Source organism: Opisthorchis viverrini, assembly GCF_000715545.1.
Source record: "Opisthorchis viverrini unplaced genomic scaffold opera_v5_413, whole genome shotgun sequence".
Classification (NCBI taxonomy): domain Eukaryota; kingdom Metazoa; phylum Platyhelminthes; class Trematoda; order Opisthorchiida; family Opisthorchiidae; genus Opisthorchis; species Opisthorchis viverrini.
The window spans coordinates 101,980-111,058 of NW_008752074.1; positions in this window are offsets into that span (position 1 = coordinate 101,980).

Genomic DNA, 9,079 nt, shown 5'->3' on the forward strand with positions numbered 1-9,079 from the left:
GCCGGCATCACCGCACCACTCACATTAACATGTTGGCTTTCGCAAGGTCTTCCTTGCACTACCTATTAAGCTGAACAAGGGTTGCTCGCACAAAACGTCAGAACACATCACGGTGTGTTTGCCGCACAACCACATTGTTCGCCCCCAAAAGGATAGGTCTGTTTCCATACAGCTCGGTAAAACGCACAACTGATCTGTTTGAACCATCGGTTTAGTCACCAAATGTCATTGGACCAGATTGTTGCCCAATAATACTTGTAGCCTTCGCAAAGCAGGATATATAGTGCTCTTCTGCATCCGTTGTCAAGTTTAGTGGAAGCAGGTTGAACAGACCCCTGGATTTCCTATTCAAAGAATATGCGGGAAAACTCAAGGGGACGCTTGAAAATATCAGCTTTTGGGATGACCTTTGCAAAGGAGATCTCTCTGTATTTTACAGTAGCGATCACTTAGATCGGTTCGATCATTAAACACCCACGTATTCTACGGTGCCCTTTGTTTCATCTGGTGACGTTGCCTGGCCATAAATGGAGGTTTTGTGACCACAAGATTTCGAGGTTGAGATGGTTAGATATTTCTGGAGAATCATAAGGAAGTGGTTGAGGTGTCTACACTAAACGCAACCCGGGGCTCTTTGGCGGTGATGAGGGCCTCATCAGGAACCATGATAAGATGATCCAGTATCTGGTCATGGGGTTCTATGGAAGGATAAACTGGAATGCTGCTTAGTGCGTCGGGTTTAGATGTGATAGTGGCGAGGTAGATCCGTCTGTAAAGCCACAGTCCCAACACGGATTCAATGTTTGGGTGAGGTTGGATGGTTACAACTTGAACAAAGATTCAAAAATTTAGCAGTGCTTTTGGCATCGTTTCCAAGTGGCCGCTTTGGCCTAACATCAGACCATCCGGAAGGCGTTCGAGGGCCTAGATCTAATAGCTACGGTCTCCTTTTTGGACGCAATAGCATCTCGGTGGCTATCCGCATACCTAAAAAGAAAAATGAAAGGCGTCAGCGAACAAGTACATGATCTGAGTTCACGCTGGTGCTAAGAAAGAATGGCAGGCGGTGGTTGCGTTCGCCATTAATAACCGACGGCGACATGGTCGATTCGGATTCAGGACTGGTTCGTAGGTAGGCAACACATTACCAGGCGATCTCCGCTATCTCAGAAATTGGTACTGCAAGGTACAGTCTGTGATCGGCATACATCTAAGGCAGACCTTCTCCATTGTCCTTGTACCAATTCAGGACGACAACGCAACTGTGTCTCAGTAGCGCCTAATCTTCCCACCTGAGCGTTCATGTCATCAGCAGCGACGTCCGAGCTTTTATTTTGCTGTGAGCGTCATAAAACTTTGGCAGATTTAGAGCTACAGTGTCTGCGATCTTAAGCAGACACGATTAACGGTTTCGATGGACCTCGCTTTTTGATATTATCTCACGCACATCGCCAAACGAACCACGCAGGAGCGACTATCAAAGTTTATTTAAGCATTTGGAGACGGTTCCGCTAGGTGGCTCAAAACAATACCCACCCCAGCATATAAAGCTGCAGCGTCATCTTCATCACTAGAAATGCTCACCCGAAATCTGGGAGATAGCGATGGAGCAGTCAGTCCAGTTGCAGCAGTTGCATTCTTTATCCTCGCCTCTGATAGGCAGCACAGATGAATGTCAAAGAAATCCAGTGTACAAGCAAAAGATGCTTGTATTTACGCCTTACACTGTGGAGGATTTTCAATGGCATCCAAGTATGCCGGGTTTTGGTGTGTTAGAGCATACCTCTGGGTGTTTTTTGTGGTTACTGAAGTCTGATAATCGAAGCTACCTTTGAGATTGATGCATCACAAGCACAGCAGTCATTGTTGTCGGAATCTGCGTAGATAGTATCTAAATTTTCATGGGGTAGGGTAGATAAGTGAATAAATGAAACTGTAAAACGAGAGGCTTCAGCCGTAGTATGTTGACTTCCGCCCGCCCTGCTGTTCTCAGCAAGTATGGTGACTTGGTTGACACTGTGTGTACCGGCCGGCATGGAATGATATTACATCTATTTCTGACGTCCACAGTTTTACGCAGCCTGAGATTTTGTCCGGGAATTCAAACTTACGAGGAGGATAATTAGATTTCTCGACCAAAGCCTTTGTTCCAGACGCCCGGCCGTCGAACAGTGACATTTTTCCAACAAATGCAAGTGCTTTACCATGCTCGTAGCACATGTCACCACACATGTTCCAAACCTGGAAGTCTAGGAGGCCGTACTCGTCAGAGCACTAACCTCTGTGAAACCTAAAAGACTTCCTGCAGATTACGTGCACATCGCTCATCATAGATCACTCGGTCTTGGAAGCACACAAATTTTACACCATGTCATATTTACAGTCTCTTGTTCTTTGACACCTGAACCAAATTCTCCATCTTGTGAACACTGACGGCATATGGATAATAAAATGATATACATTGAAATTCAGTAAAAAATCTATCCAAGGTGATTGCGCTAAGGAAAAAAGTGGGATGGTGAACACAATGATAATATGCATAGCAGTTTATTAGACCAGACCAGTACCGTAAATTTAACAATATATTTATACATTGCGGAGAATGTCGTAGAACAGAAAGCTTTGATGATTGTTTTGTCATTTCAGCTGGCCGATTTTTTGCGAACGTTTCACCGGCAGCCAAGATGACATCACCGGTTCAGCGTTGGGGAGTCAAGTGAAATGAAATACACAGGTGACCGAGTGGTTGTGCACTGACCAGTTAATATGTGCCTGTGTTCATATACCTGCTATCAGTGGAACGGTGATACTACTGATGGGCAGGGACGCGAGTATTATGTATCGTTCGTGGAATTTCACTTTGCGTCTTTTGAAAAGGGGAGATCTGTTGCGGAATTCGTGGAATCACTTTGTAACATTTGCTTGGATTTGAGCGAGGAATGATTGGAGTCAATGAACCTCCAAGAAAGTTCAAGAAGACGCGCTCAGGATAAGATGGATGTCCAGTTTTAGTAAATAAGATGCAAATTAGAGTTTTGCTTCCCTGTCTAACGGTCTGTAACCGGCCAGTTGGCATTTCCTAATAAATAACTCCGCAGCGAAGACTTTCTTCCTTTTCACCAGCCGTAGCTGAATCCCATCATGATTAGTCGGTGGGGAGGAATTTGGTATCCACGTAACAGTCTGTCCTAAGGATGTTAGAATGTATGGATAGAGAAATGAAATTTTTTGGTACATCGTTTTCTAAAATTCCCTCAAAAACGTGTGGCACTCTACCTATCCCAAGATTTCGCATAAACTCAAGATATCTTTTAAAGATCCACGGTGAGCCAAAATGGCACAGTATGGCAATTAATAGAAAGGAAATTTTCTAGAAAAAGCAGCAAATTTGGGTTTTCCAAATTATAAGAACTGGTGACTGGTGCTTTTGAAGTAATTTTTTGTCAGACTGAACAGAATTTACGCTCTGAAAGAAGGATATTCGTCTGCTAATGAAGTAGCATTTCAGCTTATGGGTGTTGGTATTCATTGTTTGTGTACAAAAACACCCCCAATAGGTTGATGCAGAACCTCAGAAGCCAAAAGAATGATAGAAAGAGACAACCGAAGCCACATATTCTCCGTATAAAAGAATCCGACATTGGTTTCACGTACGTTTTCACTGTACTGTACCACTACATTGCTCTCATGCCCACCTCAGTATCTTAGTTGGAATGAGCTGTTGAACTAGTCAGTCGCCAGGCCATGGTCCATCCCGATATGTAGCTGCATGTTTTATCATACTATCAACAACCAAACAAAGTAACGCAATGCCAAATGAACCAAAAGTCACATCTGTGTATTTTGTACCCTTGCCTACTTGCGGTTAGGGTGTAATTCATGTTTTCAGTTAGCGTTAAATAGGATGATTAAGTTGGGTCTAAATCTAAGACCAAAAGACGGTCATTCACTAAAAATTCTCACCACACAGTGGATGCCTAATCTTGAAAGGAATTCGCACTTGTTCTGCGATGCAATGGGAAAAAGTGGGTTAACGTATATCACTCTGAAGAAATAAAACTAGTTGCATACAATTCTGAATCAGCTAGCATTTCGGCACAGAATCAGACATAATCGTTCTCAGGATTGGCTGGTTTTGTCCAACCGTTTTAGTTTGTAAACAGATCGTTTTATTACGTCTTACGAAGTGAATTTTGTAGTGGCGAGAGCTTTAGCCCAGGAGAGATTAGACTGAGAGGTTTTATCTATACATACACTGACTGTGAAACACACTCGGCTACATTCTTGGTAACAGTGGAAGTCGGGAGTAATTATGGCTCGAAATGTTTTTTACTGCGCCGCATGATACGAAGTTTGTCGGATTTTCTATGCAGGAAAATATTGGTAGCTCAGGTAGTGTAGATGGTCGTTGGGTTGTTCGCTGAGCTGGACAATTTGATTTCGAACGTTTCATCACAGGATGAGATAAAAAAATGGCAATAAACAAAAGCGTGCAAGCATTTGTTAGACTACTAATAACTACATAAGAGTAGGAGTATTAGACTTTGTTTGCTCTCCGAATGAAGCCATGACTCAAGTTGCCAGTTTGGAAGCAACATCTAGAATAAACGATATTCTTACCAACATATTTCTACACCATATCGTTCTCGGGGGTAGGCCTTTGTCTCGAGAAATAATTGGGATATCTGAGCTAGCATCAAATCACACGAGAATACACAACCGACAGGAAGCCCTTTGTAGCTAAGGTATAACGACAGAAATGACAACTGTTTCGCAAACAGAAATGCGAGTACCAAAACTAAAATCGGATAAGTAAACAGTAAGCGACAATAATACTTTGTTACACTCAAAACATGGGGACATATATAATGCTGTATAAATTGGGATAAAAATGTGAAGAGGCAAAAATGAATTCGAGGTGATCAGTACCAGCGGGTTTGGAATAATTCTGGTAGCAAATGAATCTGATTAAATGAATGGTTTGCTTACTCTCACGGACACATCTTTGCGGCGATAAAGCCAGTGTATTTTTTACCGGATAAAAATTAGAAATGACTACAGCGTTTCATTTGATTTAGACCCTGAAGCGACTTTACTGCTCCTCATTAGGCGCAAGGCTGACTACACCAGCGATCGGTTTTGTTCTTGCTACGCATACGAACTGGTATTTTGCGCTAAAAAATAATTCTTTCAGCCTAATGTCTTTCTAAGACTGCCGTATAATTTGCTGCATGAAAATTGAACGCTGTAATGATTCTTCAAGAAAATGTTGGCTTGTACCAGATTTTTGTGGGTCAATCGATGTAATCCAGAAGTTGAACATCTATCGCTATCTGCTACTCATCTGCAATGAACTCACTGAAGCCTCAAACGAGGGCTATGGAACCACAATCCGTGAAACCAAATTATCACTCCTGTGAATACATACCACTGAAATACCCCATTCAAATGACCAAATTTAGCTTAATTGTGCCCCCACAAAACACATTGTCTGCAACCAAAAATGTGCTATAAGCGACCACAAATGGTAACAAAAGAAGAGAAAATAGATGTCGGCAAGCGCATCAAAGCACGTGCTAACTTGGCCGTTTGAAGATGATCCCTGAAATACCCCATTCAAATGACCAAATTTAGCTTAATTGTGCCCCCACAAAACACATTGTCTGCAACCAAAAATGTGCTATAAGCGACCACAAATGGTAACAAAAGAAGAGAAAATAGATGTCGGCAAGCGCATCAAAGCACGTGCTAACTTGGCCGTTTGATGATGGTCCAATTGAGGTCAAACAATCGCCTTCAAGGAGAAAAAAAATGAAAAAGAATGAATGCACTTATGATTGTTAACCACCAGAAAATGCCGTTGTGCAGGGCCTGTAGTCATAAAAACGAACTACAATAGCTGTCTATTCAGCAACCAATGGATTTCTCATTAGCCCAACTCTGGCAGCTGAACCAGCTAGAACTAAACGCTCCCGTTGTTCCTTGCTCTCCGTTAGAAATTTGCCAACGTCATTTTGTGCATTTCTGTGATTCATAAGCCGTGTTTATCTGTGGCTAAGTCCACTTGTCCGCTTTCTATTTACATTTTCATTCCAAAAAAGGGATTTCACAAGCAGGAATTTTGGTTTTACTCGAAAATTCACCTTCAGATGTTCCCAGAATTTGTCGCGTATAAATAAGCGACACATGCATTCCGAAAGTCACAATGCCTCTAGTAACGGACGGTCTTTATGTGCGATTCAGACCACTAGCCGATAACAACGAAAGACATCAGTATAAAGGTTATTTTCAACGGAGACCTAATTGATTTATCATAAGAAGCTCATGTTTTTGTTCAAAAAACTCCTTTTGAGTCAACAGTCTACGCAGAAAGACAGCTTTCATTAATGTACATCGCGGATATCAATCGCGGTAGAAGCTGAAATGCCTCTTGACCTAAAATCAAGTAAAGGAAACTACTATGCATAAGGTTGCTGAAAACTCTTCTACAGCCCACGACCGGTTTCGCCTTTCTTGGGGCTCATCAGGTAGGCGCAGTCCCCAGTTTCCGTCAGCCTTGTGTTCTACTTGAACTTGGACTGTTTTCGATAAATACACTCATTTGCAAATCAATTGGGTTTTCACGAGAGACTCAACTGAAAAATGAGGCGGCCTGTGTGCAGTACATTCACTTGTAGAGTATCGTAAATGAGAGATTCAGTTGAGTTTCTCGTAAAAATCAAATTGATTTACAAATGAGTCTGTTTATTAAAGAGTATTATTATTCCGCTAAGTTTCGTGTCAATTTCCAAACTAAACTTCTCGTAGGGTCCTTCTGTGTACAGGAATTCTTGGTGTGCGGCCCACTAAATACTCAAATGCCACTCTGACTTCAGTTAATAACCACATTTTGTTCAATAATTAACATAGTTTGCGCCTTATTTACAAGTAACTCATTAGTTGTTGTTGTCTGTCGAAGAATAGCAAGAGAACTGGCCATTTGGTTTGTCTCCTACTGAAGGAGAGAAACAAACACAAGTAAAGAATGACTAGGCCAGTATCAACACCAGACTCTGTGCATGGGAGCTCTATAGCTAGACAGGTAATTATATGGACCCAAAATTTTTTCACAGGTGTGAAAATGTAGAAAATGAAAATGTAGACATGTAGAAAAAACCTGTTAACATGGGGACCAAATTCTGTTATTGGGGGTTTTACAAGTAGACAGAATATTTTAAGGAATGCAGCATTCTGTATGTCTCAGAAAGCTTACTGATCTGTTGAATTCCACCCATTTTGGAATTGAAAATCCAGTTAGTTCGTCAACAACGACAATAATAACAAGACTTGTAACAGGTACAGCAGTTTTAAATGATGCAGTTTTAGTGGTCCCGTACCAAGAAAATAGAGAGACAACTGTCAGTTATTGCAGTCAATTACTGCATCTATCGGGCCAGTGACTACGCCTATCACTTGCAGTCTACAGACTGCAGTTAGCAACGTCTTCTGCATAGTCGAACGACGTGTCGATGACGGATGAAGAAAATTAAAACAAGTCAGTAATGCTTAAGTCTATGGGGATTTAAATGCGTCTGTTTATATGGATAAGATTAATAGAAAGTCGACAAGAGGTGAAATATAGAAGAACGGGTCTGACCCGGAGGCAGCATCAGTTTCTGCCGGCATAAGGAATATAAATCAGTTTTAATTCAAACCTCAGGTGCGATCATTTGGCGGGAAAAGGAAATCTAGGAATTTGAGGAAGAGTAAAGATATGATGTATGCATTCTGCGTCAGAGTAGAATCCACCTCGATTTCACTAACTGTAGCCTTCCGTGCAAAAATCAGGACATAGGTTACGGATTTGGAACTACCCTTAAAGGAAACAGTGTGTATACATAAAGACCAGTTTCCCTGTCACTGGGGACTGCAAAATATTCGGGCTTCAATGGTATCCTGAATAAATTGCGGTTTATGTGGTCATCCAAGAGATTAATTTCTTGCCGGACAGTTCTTCAAAGTGTTTAGCTGTTTACTCACAGTAAACGATCTAAACTTTGGTTTCTCTTGTTGATTGGTCATCTAATGTGAGCAATCTTTGTACAAATTTCCCTCAGGAAGCTGATTTATCGGAAAATATCTCCTAATTTCTTAGTATTTACTCGTATTTAATGTTTGGCAGTCAATGATTCTGGATGCTCCATTTCATTCGTTAGTGCGTGCTGGCTAGGTCAGGTAGAATCACGTACTGTGGTGATACTCAGTGCTTATCTGAGTGTGCAGGTTACCCGGGCAGATGAGTTCGAAAGCCGTATGCACTAGTTCTTTCGCATTTTTCTTCAATTCTCCATCACATCTAAGACAATCTTCCCCATGAAACCATCCGCACCTCGATAAACTTATGCTGTCGGCGTGCACGGATCAGTCAGTGATGAAGTAAGGGATCTGGAATAGGCCGATAAATTCCACAGGAACAGCTGTTTGATACGCGTGCATTCAGGAGGCTACATTGGGAACTACTGCAGTTTACTCTTAAAAGCACGACTAACCTAATTAGTAGCTCTCCATCCGTGACTGATGCAACATTTTACAGCTGGATCCATGACTATTTCTTGTCAGAATCTTACTGCCAGTGCCAGGCAGGGGGTCTACCTGAGAATGTCTACTGCCTGGAGAAGATTCCTTTCATTGTTTATTAGCAGTTGTGAGATTAGCGACAATCATGGATTGAAAAATAGACCCCTTCTTGAATAATTTGTTTGCTCTCATCCTTCAAAATTCTGGTTCTTCTTACTGATTGAAGCGACAATGTAGAATATTGCCAAATTTGAAGGACTTTTCTGTTAAAACCGAACTAAAACACATAACGGTATCTACGTCACAAATAAGGTCAGAAAAAAAATAACTGTTTCCAAGAATTTATCCCAGTAAAGCTGGTTCAGCCCTACACACGACTCAGTCTGTTGAGTCAGAAATATCAGACACACAATGAGTATACTGCGAGGCGAATCGTTTTTTTTCGTCTGGTGTGGGACGTATGACCGAACAAGGTTCTTAAGTGCGTGCATTGGAATATATATATATATATGTATATGTATAT